The sequence below is a fragment of the Equus caballus genome, chromosome 24 (assembly GCF_041296265.1).
Source record: "Equus caballus isolate H_3958 breed thoroughbred chromosome 24, TB-T2T, whole genome shotgun sequence".
In the NCBI taxonomy this organism is placed as follows: Eukaryota; Metazoa; Chordata; class Mammalia; order Perissodactyla; family Equidae; genus Equus; species Equus caballus.
This window is the reverse complement of record NC_091707.1, coordinates 19,686,955-19,706,460: the sequence shown is the minus strand read 5'-3', so window position 1 is coordinate 19,706,460 and position 19,506 is coordinate 19,686,955. Positions and strand designations below refer to the sequence as shown.

General features: G+C 39.8%; 1 protein-coding gene and 1 long non-coding RNA gene across 7 annotated transcripts in view; one reads left to right on the top strand and one right to left on the bottom strand.

Annotated features, from left to right (window-relative positions):
• DAAM1 (dishevelled associated activator of morphogenesis 1) overlaps positions 1 to 19,506 on the bottom strand; it is a 161,650-nt gene that overhangs the window by 134,575 nt on the left and 7,569 nt on the right. For 2 of the 6 annotated variants that reach the window (XM_023627822.2, XM_070249707.1), the window contains exon 2: positions 13,355 to 13,399. The exons of the other annotated variants lie outside the window; for them this stretch is intronic. The gene's annotated coding sequence lies outside the window, so the exon portion shown is untranslated. The remainder of the gene's footprint in view (positions 1 to 13,354; positions 13,400 to 19,506) is intronic. 6 annotated transcript variants of the gene reach the window in all.
• Positions 3,689 to 19,300, top strand: LOC102149308 (uncharacterized). Its single transcript, XR_002803462.2, has 3 exons — positions 3,689 to 3,908; positions 4,926 to 5,033; positions 18,179 to 19,300. It is a non-coding gene; the product is annotated as an uncharacterized lncRNA (long non-coding RNA).

Below are 19,506 nucleotides of genomic sequence, written 5' to 3'. Positions count from 1 at the left end.
TAAACAGTAGTGGAGAGAAGACAGTGGGAGTTATCATACCTATGTACCAGAACTAAGAAACAACATTTCTTGGTGTTCCCTCCCCTACCTACCCCCAACCCTCGTCCTAGCCTACTCCTCAAGCTGGCGACGCAAGGCAAGGAGCTGGGATCATGCCTTCCCCTGGTGTCCTGGGCCACTTCCAAGACCTCCAGACTTGCCTGCCCACTGCCATGGGGGATTATGAAAGCCCTGTTATCCTGCGCTCAGGCAGGGCAAATGGAAACCCCACTGCCTGGTGCAGGCCTTTAACAAGCCGGAGAGGCCGTGGCCTGCAGAAAGCATGGTCTGTGGCAGGCCTGCCAGCAGCCCCCAGCCAGCTGACCAGTATCCAGTCACCGTTTCTTTTCCAAGCAGTGACTAAACAAACCTTGATTCAGCTCTTATGTTACACTTAGGTGGAGAACGGCCCCAGAGAAACATCAAGAGAACGATGTTAGAGAAACTGTTCTAGGCACAAACCAAGTACCCATTCCCGTGGAATTATCAGTAACTCAGGGGTCCTTTATCTTTGCTTGAACCCTCCACATCTAGCTGAGGAAAAGGCATATTTCGTTTTTCTCCAGGAAAGTAAAATTCTGGTAATGTCATATCCAGTCAAACAGGAAGGATTGTAGGATCAGGGCTGAAAGGTTTCCAGAGCTATACTGAGCCAATCTGAAAATAATTTATTTGATTTTGTTTCATTTCCTCCAAAATCATCATTCAGCTCCCTGCTCCCACACCCACCAAGACATGAGGAAATATTTCCTAAACACAACAAAAACACAGTGTTTAAAAAAAACACCCGAGATGTGGAGAAACTGGAACCCTCATTCATTGCTGGTGGGAATAAAATGGTGCAGCCTCTTTGAAAACCAGTCTGGCAGTTCCTCAGAACGTTAAACACAGACTGTCCATATGACACAGCAATTCCACGCTTAGGTATTTACCCAAGAGAACTGAAAACACATGTTCACACAAAAACTTGTACGCAAATGTTGACACCAGCATTATTGATAATAACCAAAAAGTGGAAACAACCTTAAATATGCATGAATAAACAAAATGTAGTATATCCATAAAATGGAATACTATTTGGCAATAAAAAAGAATTGAATACTGATACACACTATGACATGAATGAACCTTTAAAAATATTATACTGGGGGCTGGCCCGGTGGCGCAGCGGTTAAGTTCGCATGTTCCGCTTCTCGGCGGCCCGGGATTCGCTGGTTCGGATCCCGGGTGCAGACATGGCACTGCTTGGCAGCCATGCTGTGGTAGGCGTCCCACGTATAAACTAGAGGAAGATGGGCACGGATGTTAGCTCAGAGCCAGGCTTCCTCAGCAAAAAGAGGAGGACTGGCAGTAGTTAGCTGAGGGCTAATCTTCCTCCAAAAAAAACAAAATATTATACTGAATGAAAGAAGCCAGTCACAAAAGGCTGTTGATGTATTGTTTAACTCTATTAATATTAAATATCCAGAATAGGCCAATCCCTGTAGACAGGAAGCAGATTCATGGTTGCCAGGCATTGGCGGGGGCGGGGGGTGCTGGTCACAGATGACTGCTAATGGGTATGGAGCACCTTTTTTGAAGAGTTGAAAATGTTCTAGGATTAGATTGTGGTGATGGTTGCACAACTCTGTGAATAAGCCAACGAATTATTACAAAAACAATGAGCTGTACTCTAAAATAGGTGACTTTTACGTATGTGAAATGTATGTGAATAAAGCTAAGGAAAGAAGGGAAGGAGGGAGAGAGGCAGGGAAGAACAGAGCAAAGGAAGTCAGACCTGCAATGTCTCACCCTGAGTGAGAATTATTCTTCTCAGGTATCTTTTTTTAAAATTTTTTATCTTGCCATAATCATAGACTCATAAGACACTGCAAAAAAAGTACAGAAAAGTCCCCTGCTTCCCCCACTGTAATATCTTACATAACAAGGCACATTATCAAAACTAGGAAATTGACATGGACATACACAGTTAACTCGACTACAGATCTTACTCAGATTTCTAAGGATGCCCTTTTAAAACAGCTTCTGGGTAATAATCTTTGAGGTTACATTCCTGTTCTTTTTACTTAAACCAGGTAGTTACTCCGGTTGTGATTACAGCAAGTTAATCGATTCCAGTGACACAGATAGGAGCGGTGTACATTTTAACACCTCCCAGTTTCTAATTTGCCATGGAAAGGAAACCAAGTTACCATTAGGGAAATTTCCCACCAAAGCACATTAAGTTCATACATACTTTAAGGGCCCTTCAAACTCATTGTTACTCACCACATTTGCCCCTGGAAGGGGACTCAGTGAGTCTTTCTCTAGAGTGTTGCTGGTGATGTGCTATGATAACTAAGCTCCCATACAGTCTTTCCTCAGGTGGACAAAGTACTTGCAATTAGCCATCCTAATTCATTCTGAAAGAAAACAAGGTCTGCTGGAGGGCTGATGGATAAGAGGGAAATAGCTCTTGTCAAAGAGGGCAGATAATTATTGCTCAATTGTCTAATAATCAGTTTTGTTTTTTTTTTTGAGGAAGATTAGCCCTGAGCTAACATCTGCTGCCAATCCTCCTCTTTTTACTGAGGAAGACTGGCCCTGAGCTAACATCCCCGTCCATCTTCCTCTACTTTATATGTGGGACAGGCTAATAAGCGATGTGTAGGTCCGCACCCGGGATTCAAACCACGAACCCCAGGCCACGGAAGCAGAATGTGTGAACTTAACTGCTGTGCCACCAGGCCAGCCCCACTAATAATCAGCTTTCTGAAGTAAGACTCTCCTATGTTCTTTTTTTCTTTCTTCCTTTTATTTCCTAACTTTTGGCTCTTCGTCTTTAGTAAAAAGTGAGCTGGACCAGAGAAAGTCATTCCAGTTTCCCATCATCAGATCTGTTAAAATATGTGAGAAAGAAGCAGGTTGAAACTATTGACTGAAGTGAAGTGTGTGGCTTTTCGGCATTAACAGAAAAGCCTCCCCACACTAGGAGATGAGCTTTCTGAGGAGGTGAGGAAGCAAGAGCCTGTCAGGGGTCTGTGGGGGCAGCCAGCACTGCTTGGGCCCTGCCAACGAGGAAGAATCTGAACAGGAAACACTTAACACCCCACACCCAGGGATGGACCTGAGGTCTACACAGCACCCTCCGCAAACTGGCACCAGACATCCCTCCACCTATCCTGGATCACTCACAGGCCCAGACACCCAAGGTAAACCAACGTGAGCAAGTCCTAGAAATCACAGCGAGCTTCGGAGGGATATCTGGCTTCTTGCTGAGACCCCAGGCAAAAAAAAGGTAGCCCAGACAGGGTACATGAAGCATCCTACTTGGGTATCTTGATGGCATATTGATTTAATACAGACAATAGGTGACCACCACAGAGAAATGAGCCCTGAGGTTGTCTTATCAGACAGCAAAATCCAGGAAAGAGACCGGATACTCTGCTAGGACAGTGCTTAAATTGACAAAGCAGAGCATGTCACAAACACAATAGGAAGTGGCACAGCACAGGGAGAAAAGGGAAATGAAACAGTCTTCTGCCCACGGCATCACTCTTTACCGTTTTAAAATAAAATTAAGTTTTAAAAAAAAAGCTTCACCATCCCTCCACCCACCCCAAGCAGTGAGAGAAGTCCACACCCAAACGAGGCAAACATTTGCAAACACGGACACCACATAAACTTTTATTCAAGGGTGGAAAGAGATTTGAGTCTCTTGGTATTACAATGTAAACAATTTTTCTTTCCATATAAGTATGTGCTGACTCCCAGCTGGCGAGCTGACATCCTCCACTGGTCCTGTGAATAGCAGCTCGGGTAGGGGGTGAAGAGTGGCCTGCAACCAAACAATCGAGGTCTTCATCCTGGCTCCACTGTTAACTAATAAGGTAACCCCGAAACACTGTATAAAAATGGGAAAGTGGGAGTATCATGAGTTTTCAGGGCTTTTTAAATTTGTGAACCCTTTATCCAAATGATGGTTCTCTCATGGAGAACCCCAGTATATAGAAGACTTCCAAGCAGACAGGCTGGTGAAAGCTGGAATGGGTGTGGGGTTGGGGGGTGGGGCTCTCCCCTGAGGCTCCTCCTGGAATCGGGACACAACAGCACATACCATGAAAACCACTGATGACATCTCTTAAAACTAAAACTCAATCTTACTGAAAAAATTCAAACTGAAACCAAAAAAAAGTCAGAGTGGTATATAGAGTAATGGTTTCTAATGCCTGACTCTTGGTAGGTGGGGCTGGGGGGCGGGGGGGCGGGGGGGCGGGGGGGGAGGTGGCAAAGGTATTACAGGGGGTCCTTCTTTCATAAGGATGTAAATGTCTTACATAGATATGTCTGCCCATTTTTCCAAATGAATTTATATGCTGTGATTAATAAAACTGAAATGCATTTAAAGTGCTACTTGAATTCATGAGCATGTGGGAATCTATAATTTTTTTAAAATTAAAAAGGAATCATCACATTGGGAACCACTGCTAAAGACAAAGCAACAATATTCCACTTGAATTAAACAATAAAGGTAAATCTTCTTTAAAAAAACTGACAGTGCCCTTTTTTATTTTAAAGACACTACTACCTACAATATCAAACTAGTTAGGTTCCCTTCTACTAGCTGTGGCTATTAGAATGCTGCTTTTAGAAGGATTCTGAGGCCGTGTCCAGGCTGGGTAGGAAAGAAATGTCACCTTAGATAAGCATTAGATAAACACTGTCTGCCACAGCTGTGGAGGGAATAGGAAGTGGGGGAGGGACACGCGTATCTGACATCCAGGGCTATGCCAGACAATCATCTAAGATGTGATGGTTAGTGGAGGGCTGAGTTCTAACTCTGATTCTGTCATTCCACTAAATTTATTATTAGGCGAATCACTCATTCCAGATTTCCATTTTGCCAGGTCTAAGGAGTCATCCTAATTTCTGATGCAGAACTTCCAGGGTCAATTCAGACAGTGAATGTTAGACTCCTTTAGAAGCCACTGGAGACAACAAATCCATCAGAACAGGTGAGCTAATCCAAACCTCTCCATTTTACATGGGAGGGAACTGAAGCCCAAGAGATTGTGGGCCAAAGTCATGCAAGTAGATAGCAGGCTAAAGAATCTGTGTTCCCTCACTGGAGAGTTTTCTACATGAGCCATAATGTGTGGTTTGAAATTTTGACTTAATTACTTGTATTAGTTCTCCTTGGGACAACTGATAATATAAGGGCTTTCCATCTAATACTATAAAAAAAAATTCCACTTCAAAAAAGTTCATGCCTGTCAACTGGGTAATTGTTCTAAATAAATTATAGCAGTATTGCTATAATACAGACCTATACTTCGTCATTTTCAAGCCTGGGTATTAAAAGTGTTTTTTCAGCAGAACAGAACAAGATAAATTATATGTTTGAGAATCTCAGTAAACACAAACCAAATAATTGTTGCTAATCTCGGTAGGACCATTTAGGACCAACACCTTTAAAAAAAAATGAAACCTACATAAAAAGTAAGTTATAAAACACGAATCCATCAGTCATATATACCACTTAACTCTTTTATAATAAGAATTAAAAGGGAATGGCTGAATCTGAAAATGACAATCTTTTATATTTCTTAAATCAGTTTTTTAGGTAAATTCATAAAATAGTACGGAAGTCCTTATCATTAACAAGAAAAGTACGTTTGAATACTTTTAGTCTAGAACTTTACCAGCCACAGAATAAAAGGCTTTATAATCGCTATTCTGTTTCATATTAAGGACATTTCATTAAAAAGATTTTGCTATTTCAAGTCAAGAAAACATTATAGAAAATTAAGATAAAAATATGATGGTCCCTTTTACATTGGAGGTGTCATTTGTCCATGGAACGTGTGAAGTATCTGAGTCTCGGAAAGGCATTTGGTACTCTTTGAAATTCTGCTATATCAGTCAATTTTATAATGAGCCAAACCACCTGTGATGTGAATGCTGTCTAGGAACTAACAAATGAGCTAGGAAGAAATATCCGTTCTTCCAGGCTGGGAAGACATGAATTGATGTCTCAGGAAGAAGAAGGTCACTTTTGCACTGAAATCCTCTCGTAACAGCCACTACGCCCCTGTGTCGAACCACATCTCCTCAACTAAGGCACAGGGACTAGCTGCCGCCACCTGCCTCACCAGAAAGCTCCACAGGATGTGTTCTCGTCTTGTTTGTTTGTTACTTCTTAAATGAAGACAGACAGCTGCAGCACCTCAAAACAGAGTCCCAGAAAAAAAAAGACAGTGAACAGAACCATGATTATAGTGGTCTTCTCTAAAATGTGGTGGGAAACACTACATTATATTCTATTACTGTGTTACCATAACCATCTAAAATTAGTTTCAAAACATGAACCTCTCTCTCTAGCTTGGAAGAGGATTATTCTGTTTAAGTTAGAACAAAACCTAAAGCACTAAGGTAGGAGAAAACCCATTTCCCCCCCAATACTGACTTATGACATAGTGACATGAAGACAATCAGACTGTGATGCGTACGGCATTTTTGTAATAGTAGGGGCTGTATAGGCAATGCTTTAAATATTTTAGCTAAACATTTGAGTATCTGTTTTAAGACATCATTTATAAACAGAAAGTACTGGGTATAACATTTCTTTTATCACATAAACCACTCTAATGTAAACTTCTGCCTCCCTCCTCATAATATTTGGATTATTTCATTGTTCTACCTCCTAGTCTTCCAAACATGTTCGGGCCAATGGAAAAACTATATATCATCTGCCTGTTCTCTCCGCCTTCAGAAATGCCCTCTCTGTAGCTATTTCACTATCAGCGGAAAAGCCACATCAAGAAGCCACCGAGGCACGCCAGGAAATGCAAACTGGTCATAAAATGACAGGAGCTGACTGACCTAAAGTTTCCCTCCAGATAATGAAGAAAGGACTTATTAGGATAATTAATTATGCAAATCTGCAGACAGAGACCCTCAATCACAGAGAAATATTTTAGGTCATTTTAAACACCCCTGGAGATCTCGTAAGTTCCCTTCTAATGGTTTTCATGATTGTTTACTATATTTATGAAAAGTTCTGGTAGCTTCATATTTGCATTGCTAACTAATCTCTTTTATGACCTGTAAAACTTTGAGACTTAAATGGGCAAACAGGCCATCTGAGAAGGGAAAAATGGAAATGGCCTGGAGAAAAAAGTTCTATTTAACAAATTTTTAAAATGCAAATTAAAATACAATGTCATAGCATTTGCCAGTGGTTCAATCACAGATAATTGTAAGATAATAATACTCAACACAGATACGGGTGAAATGAAAGATGCTTTAATACCCTGTTACAGTGTCAAGTGGCAAAGCCTTTCTTGAGGATAATTTGGCAGTACTTACAAAAAACTTTAAAATTATATACTCTGACTCATTTATTTTATTTCTAAGAACGTATCCTAAGAAAATAATCTGAAACAAGAAAAAGATGTTCATAATAATTTTAATGGGAAAACATTAAGAAAATGATTACCTATACTGCACATAAAATGGAAATAAATGCAGCCATCTAAGAAGTTTATTAAGAGTTTTAATAACCTCACTCCCATTAGGATGGCTACTATCAAAAAAACACAAAATATGGGGCCAGCCCCATGGCCAAGTGGTTAAGTTCCTGCTCTCTGCTTTGGCAGCCCAGGGTTTCGCCAGTTTGAATCCTGGGCGTGGACATGGCACCGCTCATCAGGCCATGCTGAGGCGGCGTCCCACATGCCGCAACTAGAAGGACCCACAACTAAGAATATACAACTATGTATAGGGGGTCTTTGGGGAGAAAAAGGAAATAAGTAAAATCTTTAAAAAATAAAATAAAATAATAAATGTTGGCAACAATGTGCACTTTTGTTGGTGGTAATGTAAAATGGTACAGTTGCTATGAAAAATAGTATTGCAGTTTCTCAAAATATTAAAAGTAGAACTACATATGATGCAGCCTCTGGGTATATCCCACCTCTAGGTCTAGATCCAAAAGAACTGAAAGCATGGTGTCAAAGAGATATTTGCACCCCCATGTTCACAGCAGCATTAGTCACAATAGCAAAGAGGTGGAAGCAACCAAATGTCCATCAGTGGGTGAAAGGATAAACAAAACGTGAAGTATACATACAGTGAATACTATGCAGCTTTAAAAAGGAAGGAAATCCTGACACACACTACAAAATGGATGAACCTCCAGGACCTGATGCTAAGTGAAATAAGCCAGCCATAAAAGGTCAAATGCTATATGATTTCACTTATATAAGGTATCTAAAGTAGTCAAAGTCATAGATAAAGAGATTAGAACAGTGGTTTCAAGGGGCTGGGAGGAGGGGGCAAAGGGGAATTATTTCAATAGTATAGTTTTAGTTCTACAAGATGAAAAGGTTCTGGAGATTTGTTTCACAACATCGTAAATATACTTAACACTATGAACTGTACACTTAAAAATGGTTAAGATGGTAAATTTTATGTTTTTTACCACAATAAAAAAAGTTTTAATAACATGAAAAACACTTATGACAACATTTCATTGGGAGAATGCAAAAGAGTGTAGATAATCTATAATCAAAAAATTTTCTAGGGGCCGGCTCCGTGGCCGAGTGGTTAAGTTTGCACGCTCCGCTGTGGTGGCCCAGGGTTTGGACCCTGGGCGCGGACACGGCACTGCTCGTCAGGCCACACTGAGGCAGCATCCCACATCCCACAACTAGAAGGACCTGCAACTAAGATATACAACTATGTACTGGGGGGTTTGGGGAGATAAAGCAGAAAAAAAAAAAAAAGATTGGCAACAGTTGTTAGCCCAGGTGCCAATCCTTAAGAAAAAAAGATTGGAAACAGTCATTAGCCCAGGTGCCAATCTTTAAAAAAAAAAAAAAAGAATTTACAAAATGCCTTGCTGTTATTAAAAAAAAAAAAAAGAAAACAAAATAATGAGTTAAATAAAACTGCTGACATGTTTATTTTATAATTTTGAGAATCTTATTTTTAAACTCTTTGGAAATTATTCTTTAGTATCAACTACCTACAAACAGATCAGTTTCTGCATACAGGCCATAACACTAATAAAAACAGAAAGCTCAATAATTAATAACCTTCTAAAACAGAAAGCACCAGGTCCAGATGGGTTCACTGGTGAATTCTACCAAATATTTAAGGATTCTTTACAATCTTTACAATTCTTTACAATCTCTTTCAGAGGATATAAGCAGAGGGAATACTTCCTAACTCATTCTACGAGGCCAGAATTACACTAATAGCAAAACAAGAAAAAGACATTAGGAAAAAATAAAACTATAGACCAACATCTCTCATGAACTTAGATGCAAAAATCCTCAATAAAATATTAGCAAATTGAATCCAACAATGTATAAAAAGAATTATATGCCACAAACAAAGGGATTTATCCCAGGAAGGCAAATCATATGACCATATCAATAGACGCAGAAGAATCACTTGACAAAATCCAATGCCCATTCATGATAAAAACTCTCAGTAAACTAGGAATAGAGAAGAACTTCCTCAACTTGATGAAGACTAGCTACAAAAAACTAGGTTGCAGGATACAAGGTGAACATATAACAGTCAATTGCTTTCCAATATACTAACAATGAACGAGTCAAATTTGAAATTAAAAACACAATACCATTTACATTAGCATCCCCCAAAATGAAATACTTAGTTATAAATTTTTTTTTAAATGTACAAGATCTGTATGAGGCAAACTATAAAACTCTGATGAACAAAATCAAGGAACTAAATAAATGGAGAGAGATTCCATGCTCATGAACAGGAAGACTCAACATTGCCAAGATGTCGGTTCTTCCCAACTTGCCACACCCATTTGTTTACATATGGTCTCTGGCTGCTTTTCCTACAACAACCGCAGAACTGAATACTTGACAGGGACAGCATGGCCTACAGAGCCTAAAATATTTACTATCTGGCTTTTACAGAAAAAGCTCTGTGTCCCCTATTCTAAGTTATTATGATCTTAATTAAGCTTTTACTTATCTCAACCCAATGCTATTTTTTCCTCCAAAACACAATTTAAATTAGGTAACCTCTTCTACTTTCTTTCAATGGCAGTCATATAAAATTCTTCTCTTAAAACAAAATTAAGTGTTGCATTTTTTTTTTTAAATTGTTGGCACCTGAGCCAACAATTGTTGCCAATCTTCTTTATTTTTTTTCCTTTCTGCTTTTTCTCCAAATCCCCCCAGTACATAGTTGTATATTTTAGTTGTGGGTCCTTCTAGTTGCGATTTTTGTGTTTTTTTTTTTTTTTAAAGATTGACATGTTGCATTTTTTAAAATAGAATATTCTAATGGTGAGGACTTAAAACATACATCCTGTTCTTTGAGGACAAAGGACACGTCTTTGGAGAGCCTACAGATATGAAATAACTAGCAAAGCCCTACTATAAAAAAGTAATCATTTCATAATCTTCACAATACAAAATATCTGGTTATTTTCCAAAACTCAAAACTGAAATAACTTCCTCCTTAAGAATCTGTTTTTCCCAAGTGGTACTTCATCAGACTAAACAGCTTCTGGAAGGCAAAGGAAACCAAGATCAAGATGAAAAAACAACCTACCAACTGGGAGAAAATATTTACAAATCATATATCTGATAAGGAGTTAATCTCCATAATATATAAAGAACTCACACAAATGAACTACAAAAGACAAACCACCCAATCAAAAAGTGGGCTGAGAATATGAACAGACATTTTTCCAAAGAAGATATACAGATGACCAATAGGCACATGAAAAGATGCTCAACATCACTAATCATCAGGGAGATGCAAATCAAAACTACACTAAGATATCATCTTACGCCCATTAGAATGGCTATAATCACTAAGACAAAAAATAACAAATGTTGGAGACGTTGTGGAGAAAAGGGAGCCCTCATACACTGCTGGCAGGAATGCAAACTGGTGTAGCCACTGTGGAAAACAGTATGGCAATTTCTCAAAAAATTAAAAATAGAAACACCATATGACCCAGCTATCCCACTATTGGGTATTCACCTAAAGAACTTGAAATCAACAATTCAAAGAGACTTATGCACCCCTAAGTTCACTGCAGCATTATTCACAATAGCCAAGATGTGGAAGCAACCCAAGTACCCATTGACTGATGACTGGATAAAGAAGATGTGGTACATGTATACAATGGAATACTACTCAGCCATGAAAAGAGACGAAATCGTCCCATTCATGACAACATGGATGGACTTTGAGGGCATTATGTTAAGCAAAATAAGCCAGACAGAGAAAGACAAACACTGTATGAGTTCACTCATGTGCAGAATATAAACAAACTTACAGACAAAGAGAACAAATTAGTGGTTACTGGGGGAGGAGCGTGAAGGGTGGGCACAAGGGGTGAAGGGGCATACTTATATGGTGTATGACAAATAATAACGTACAACTGAAATTTGACTACATTATGAGCTATTACAACCACAATCAAAGAGAAAAAAAAGAATTTGTTTTTCCTTTTATGGAAGCTAAAATCTGATTTAACAAAAATGCTTAGGCTAAAGAACTAAACAATTCCAAGTATCACTTAATGAATCTATATACTGCATATTTTCTATAAGAATTTAAATTGAACTAAATAATGCACTGTAAGTATATAACACTTAGACTGCTCTCAATAATAGGAATCTGAAAATCCTAACATATTTGCTCTACTCCCAAATACTTTTCTAAATATCTATACACACATGAATCTAGTAAATTATATCTATATATTCTGTTTACCAAATAAGCTTTTCTACCTCTAGTGATCAGATTAGTCCACAGTATCAATTATTTTCATTTTAACTAATTTACGGGAAACAGAGAGAGATGCTGTCCCATGAGGTCCAGACTGTAGGAAATTCTACAGGACAAATAATCTAGCTCTTTTCACAAGTAAGCTGCAAGGGAAAAAACTGCACAGGATTTAAAGAGGTGGAAGGGGCATATAAAAAGCCACAATGTATGAAACTTATCTGAATCCTGAGTTGGTCAAACTTTTTAAAAAGTCACAGGGAAATTTAAAAGCTGACTGGATGTTTGGTGATTTTAAAGACAGAATTTAAATTATTTTAGGTATGATAATGTCAATCTAGTTACATTTCTAAAGAGAGTCCTGATATTTTTGGACATAAATACTAAAATATTTACAGATGAAATTATGTGATTTATAGAATTTGCTTTAAAATAATCCCAGAGTTGATGGAAAATAGTGAAGGGTAGAAATGAAAGATTAGTCATGAACTGATAATTGGTAAAGCTGTGGGTGTATACAGAGGATTCTCATATTAGTGTGTGTGTGTGTAAGAAATTTTCAATGATATAACTTCTTTTTAGTCTTCATTTTCTCTCTACATGAAATAAGAAAAGTAGGCATGGAAAGCAATAAATCTGAGGGGGTCCTGAAGCCTAACTGTGAGGGGCATCCATTTTTTTATTTTGTATTTTCGACTTAATCATCTACAATATATCAGCATAAGTTCGGTCACTTGATATGATAGGCAGAACTTTAAGTGACCTTCTCATTACAGTGACCCTCATACTATCCTCCCTACCCCTGAGTGTGAGTGGAACTTATGGATATGATGATAATGATGTTACACCATATGGTCAAAGGGAGATTATCCTGGGTGGGCCTGAGCTAATCAGGTGAGCACTTAAAATTAGTATTTTCTCTGGCTGATTACAAAAAAGGGAGGCAGAGACATGTCCTCCAGCTAGCCTGGAAGAAAGCAAACATCCACGCTGTGAACTGCCAGTGTGTGCCATCTGGCATGGAACGTGAGTGGCCTCTAGGAGCTAAAGGCAGTCCCTGGCCAACAGCTAGCAGTTGTCAGACCTACAGTCACAAGGAAATAAGTTCTGCCAACAACCAGTGAGTTTGGAAGAATCCCCTGTGCCCCAGATGGGAACTACGGCCTGGTCTGACAGGTGAGTGTTAGCTCGGTGAGACCCTGAGCAGAGAACCCAGCCACAACACACCCAGACTTCTGACCTGGCGAGGTTTTAAGCTGCTGAATTTGTGGTAATCCGTTACGCAGCCATAAAACTAATATGCCTGGATAAGCATCTTATACCCGAATAGCACTGCAGTACCTCAATGCCGACCTCTGCAGCATGAGTTTACGATCCCATTGGCCCACATGAGTACCTAAACATTCAGCAATTTAACTTTTAATGCAGGGTTTCTCAAAGGATCGTGAATCCAAATTTGAGAAACCTTGAGCTACATAATCCCTTATAAATGAAATATTCCTGATCCAACACAGACACAGTTAGCTTTACAGGCAAGATTACATACTTGAGTGCTCTTTACAGGGTGAAGGCTTCTACAGTAGAAAAAATCCTGCAAAATAATCAGATGGAACAAGTTTAAAGCAAATTGTGACTAAGCCAAATGTATCACCAAAACCTTAGTTTATGATCACAGTAGATATAAAACAGTGCGAAGCTTTCCATTCTTTAATGCCCTAGTCCACAATTAGGAGGTATGAGAAAAATACGAGCCTGATTCCATTACAACAAAAATTTCTTCATAACAAAGTCTCCCATGTCTCAGCTGGTCCATAAATATTAAGGAATTATCACAATTATTTATTCATTTTTTTTTTAAAGATTGGCACCTGAGCTAACAACTGTTGCCAATCTTCTTTTTTTTCTGCTTTTTTCTCCCCAAATCCCCCCAGCACATAGTTGTGTATTTTTAGTTGTGGGTCCTCCTAGTTGTGGCATGTGGAACACCGCCTCAGCGTGGCCTGATGAGCAGTGCCATGTGCGCGCCCGGAATTCAAACTGGCAAAACCCTGGGCCGTCAAAGCAGAGCGCACGAACTCAACCACTCAGCCATGGGGCCCGCCCCACAATTATTCTTTATCCATATTATATATCTATTTATTTAGAGGAAAAATTAAAATGTGCATGTAGAAAATAAATGGAAAAGTAAGTCATAGATATTGTCCTTATGGGCTAAAATTTTGCTTCTAAGGTTGTACTTAGTCTGATTCTTCTTAGCCCTTTTTTTTTCCTGAGGAAGATTAGCCCTGAGCTAACAGCTGCCGCCAATCATCCTCTCTCTTTTTTGCTGAGGAAGACTGGCCCTGAGCTAACATCCGTGCCCACCTTCCTCCACTTTATATGTAGGACAACCTGCCACAGCATGGCTTAACAAGCAGTGCGTAGGTCCACACCCAGGATCCAAACTGGCAAACCCTGGGCCAGCAAAGCATAACATACAAACTTAACCTCTGCACCACCAAGCTGCCCCCTAGCATGTCTTTTTTTGAAATCACAGCTTTATTGAGGTATAATTCACATAGTATAATATTCATCCATTTAAAATGTACAGTTTATTGGTTTTAGTATATTTACAAGCTATGTAACCATTACCACTAATTTTAGAATTTTCATCACCCCTAAAAAGAAATCCTGTATTCTTTCTTTCTTCTTTCTTTCTTTTGCTGAGGAAGATGCACCCTAAACTAACACCTGTTGCCAATATTCCTCTTTGTTTTTGCTTGAGGAAGACTTTTTTGCCCTAAGCTAACATCTGTGCCAGTCTTCCTCTATTTTGTATGTGGGTCACCACCACAGCATGGCCACCAACGAGTGGTGTAGGTCTGCACCCAGGATCTGAACCTGGGCCACCAAAGTGGAACACACCAAACTTAACCACTAGGCCACAGGGCTGGCCCCTCTATCTTTCTTTTTAATTGTCATTCTTCTCTATTATCATGTTATGCTAACAAATTTTCCTCTAATACTACATAACATTGGCTATCTGAGACTGAAAATCAGCATTTAGGGAAGAAAAGAACTGAGGGAAGATTTGATCTAGGGCACAACAAATATTAGAAAAACTGTGATTTGGGATTATAGAGTATTGCTTCCTATAACTGATGCTGTGAACATTCCTTTGAAAACATGGACATGATCCAAATAAGCAAAACATGAAACTACTTGCCAATGCAAGCGAAGAATCTTTCACTGGGGAGACTCTTCATCTATTGCACAACGTAATTTGTTTATTTCAGAAGTTGAAGAGAAAAGATGATTTGAGCTTTATTTAAGTAAAACAAAAGTTCTGTATTTTAAATTTAAAAATGTGGGATTTAAAATAGCATTCTGAAACATTCAAATCCAACATTAAAACATTTTTCACATGCCAAATGAATGATGTTTTAAGATGGTGCTTCCATGGCTTATGAGATAGTCCATGAAACGTCCAGTATAATATTTTCACGTAAAACTTAGTTCTTCCCTTGCCCCTGCTATGCTTGATAGAAATCTGGATCTGAAATTCTAAGTAAAATCCAAGTAAAAGGAGGCATTTTATTCTATTTCCCACCTTTGGCAGTTATAACCCCGGGGCTTTGTGGCCTCCATGGCGGGCGGCACAGGGCAAGGAAGGAAACTTACAACAAAGAAATTCACCCCACTTTGTGAAGCCAGAGAAGAGCCTGATGGGAAACTCACTGAGTTCAACTTAGCTGTGAAATATCCAGATCTTTTCTAGGATCTAGATTTTCCTAGAATGGAAGCTAGTAAGAGTATTTACTACTACTCTGCCGCCCGCTTTATCTCAAGGGCACACATGGTGTTGGCAATTTGTGATTGGGTGGTTTATGTTTCCTTTTCTTTAAACAATAGGTTAATATGCAAATTGATCCTCCCAGGGAAGCATTTTGAAAAGGAGAGGATAACTTCCCCAAGTTTTTCGGTAAAATCTGCCAAAATATAATAAAGCTTCAAGATTATGAGAAGCATTAGGTTCCATGTATTAGACCATACATACTACACCACATATAAAAGATTTTACAAATTCAAATTTCTAGAGGAGTAAAAAAATATTCATACCAAAAGACACAAAATTTTTACAAACAAAGCTGGGCATTTACCCAGCCATCCATCCAGGCCGAGCACACATCTTTAACTTAACCACATTGCCCAAATGCAAGATCTTGTGCTTTCCCACTCGTTTTCAGTCCTGGCTACATGTCAGAATTACCTGTGGAGCTTGAAGAATCCTGGCGATGGGGCCCAAACCCCAGATCTACTGAATCAGAGTCCCTAAGTGTCTCCTTTTTAAATCCACCATGGGGAATTCTGATGCCCATCCAGGGTGGAGAACCAACACACGGCCTTGAGGAAGAGCATGGAGCCCTCCAGAAGGCCCACCTGACCCTCTGCGAAGGGACTTGGGTTTATATTAACTGAAGCTGCATGCTTCTCTAAGCATTTATCTTTGCATTAGTCGCTCAAGAACTGAGCTTGGGTTGGCTAATTAAAACTTCACAACATTCTCCCTTTGTCTACTGAAAATCGTATCAATGTTTTTCTGAAAAGCAAGGCAAGTTTGAGTGTTGCCAAAAGCCCAAGTTTGAGAGTCAAGTTTTAAAGACATTCTTGTGTGGGAAAGAGAAAAAAAAAAAATATCACTCTGTTAATCCTTTTCAGAGCTCTTCCCACACAGCTGATTTGAGATAAGTTGCCATTTTTAAAGGGTGAAGGCCCTCCCCCCTTTTTTAAGCATTTTGGCCTTTGACAATAATGACAGAGGTGACTTTCCCCTAAGCCTCATCTTCCTTATCCACAGATAACATTACTCACCTACCAACACAGGCCACGGGCTTCAAAGTTGTTTACCCACTAGCTGTGGTGGGCTTGCCCTGACCCAGCATCAGTGTCTCACAGAGTCCCCTGTTGAGACCAGGAACATGTCCTTAAAATGTGGCAGGCCTCCTAGGCAGTGGTCATGGAAGAATGGAGAAGTGACCCCGAAAGGTCTTATCCACTGACCTTTACTTTGCTCTAACCAACTGCCCAAATAAATAAAAACAGCAGGGTGGCTCAGTTTCCCAGATGAATCCCAATTTATCCCTGAATAGGCAAACCTGGTGCAATGTTTAAAGTTCTCAGGGTATCCAAAATCTGTCAGCTTGCTCTCAACCAGGGCGATTTTGCTCCCCAGGGGACATCTGGCAATGTCTGGAGACATTTTTGGTTGTTACAACTGGGAAAAGGGTGCTACTGGCATCTAGTGTGTGCAGGCCAAGGATGCTGCCCAACATCCTACAGCGCACAGCCCAGCTCCCCACAATGAACTATCCCACCCAAAATGCCAACAGGGTTGAGGAACCCTGGATTAGAGTATTTGCCAGCCCACTGCTGGATAAATGCCTGAAGAGGCTCTCATCATAATTTAGTTTCAAATACAGATAACAAACTCAAAGGCCAAGAAGGCAAGGAAATATCACATAAACAAAGTGGCTGTGGATAAGGCATCAGTGTGTGGTGAGGTCTGTGACAAATCAGAATGTAAATGTTCACTAAAATCATTCCATTTTTAAAAATAATACTGTGCCGGCCAAACCAAAGACAACAGCTGGCTCCGTCCATCCTGTGTGTCAACGGTGGCCCAACTCCGGTTCAAAGCGATCATCAATTTAAACAGAACTGGATGATCCCCCAAAGACACTGTGGCTAGCCTCATGCCTTACATCCTACAGAACTTCCTGAGCCCCAAGACTGGGGAATGTGACCAGAGCTGTTCAGTTAAGGAGAAGAGACTAGAGATCAGATCTTTGGCTCCAGCCAAGAACAGGGTCTCAGGCACACTGTGCCAAGAGCAGGGGCCAACACTGGAAGCTCTAAAAGTAAAAACACAGAGTTCCCCCTCACAATCTCCATTCTAGGGGAACCCAGTGGATAGTACATCAATACTACACAATGCCATATAAACGAGGTCGTTATTTTAAGGTGATATCGTTCTCATAAAATTTTGGCATTTTCACATGATTTCACAGATGAGGAAACAGAGGTCCAGTAAGTTTGAAGGAGTTGCCACATCTGAACCTAAAATCAACTGGTGTTTGTTTTTCCTCTGTGCAATTGCAAGAGCAATCAAAAGGCAAACGGATTCCTTTCAAGGTATCAAACATTGTGACTAAACCCTCAACCGACATAAACAGGTTACAAGTGGATGTTAAATTTAAACCTACTCAGCATCATCCTTCTTCCCCATTAGAAAAATCATTAACACGTTTGCCCCAAGTCACTGTCTTAAGAACTCTTTTCCACATAATGGAAGAATTAAAAGCAGGTTAAATATCTCCAGCCCTCGTTTCAGATCAGGCTGCAGAGAGGAAGGCCAAGTCAGCAAAGGGAACACAAGAAGGAAGAAGCCGGATCTGAACATCCCCACGTGTATGCGTGCTTTCTGCTGGAGGAATTCCTGGCCTGAAGAGACAGTATAAACAAAGGCGATCCGGAGGGAAACAAATGATAAGATAAGTGAAATCCAATAACTCCCTCTGTCCTCCCCTCCACCTACTTCCCCAACTTGTTCATCGGAAAAACAATCTGAGCTTGGGAGAATTAAAATGTAAGCTGTGCTCTCTCGGCTGCTCCATCCTAAATCAGGAGGTTAAAGGGGAAGATATGCGTCCCTGTAAGGCCAGTGATTGCTCCCCTCATATGCAACCTGGCCGACTGGGAACAACCTCCTTCTGCCACAGAGAGGCGTGAGAGAAGTGGCAAGGAAGCAGTTTAGTGGTCCTCCAGACACAGGTTATAGTCCAAGGAGTACAGCAGGAGAAGGCGGAGTATGGAAGAAAGGCAGCTTCAGTCACAGCCTGAAAGAAATTGGGTCAAACTAAAAATAATACATATGTTTTTAATTTTAAATCAATCTCTTAGCAGAAAAAGTCACAGGCAAAGCAGTATCTTGCCATGGTTCCTGGAACTTCTGTAGCTGGAGGTGTCACCTACTCACAGAATGTCAAGCCCTAAATGGGTCATAGAGGTTTTCTAGTCCAATTCAATTCTCTATTCTTGATTTTTAAAAGTACAAAAACTTAATGGCAGGCCCTTCATTGAACCTTCTGAGAACATGATGCAGTCTCAGCCATGACCTTCAATTCCAGCACCATTCATTCCACATCCTCTCTGACTCTGACTTGGAATTACCACTGAGAGCTGAGCAAGGCAGAATGGAGCTGGGGGAGTAGCTCTAAGGCAAACAAGATTGCCACAAACAAGCAGAATGGGAAACAAAGAGAAATGTTACTGTTGTTTCTTTTGCCACCAACATCCTAAACCAAATAACAACCACTAACATGGGTAACTGTAAATGCATTTTTTAAACAAGAAAAAATGAATCATTGACCTTGGACAGAACCATATGATATTTTCTGTATACACAATTTCGCCAAGCTTCAAGAATAAAGTAGAGAATGCAGCACAGTCCTTCAAATGGTTTAATTTGTCCATTTCATTTTCTTTAACTTTTTACAATAAGTTTTGCAATAAATTCTCAGGATTTAGAAGGGTCTCTAGTCTAACCCTCTTGTCTCAGAACTGCAGGTACTAACTTAACTTGTGTCTTGACATTTCACTGCTCAGTTTTACCAAATCTCTATGAAACAAATACAAATTTAAGCCTATACACATATGAAC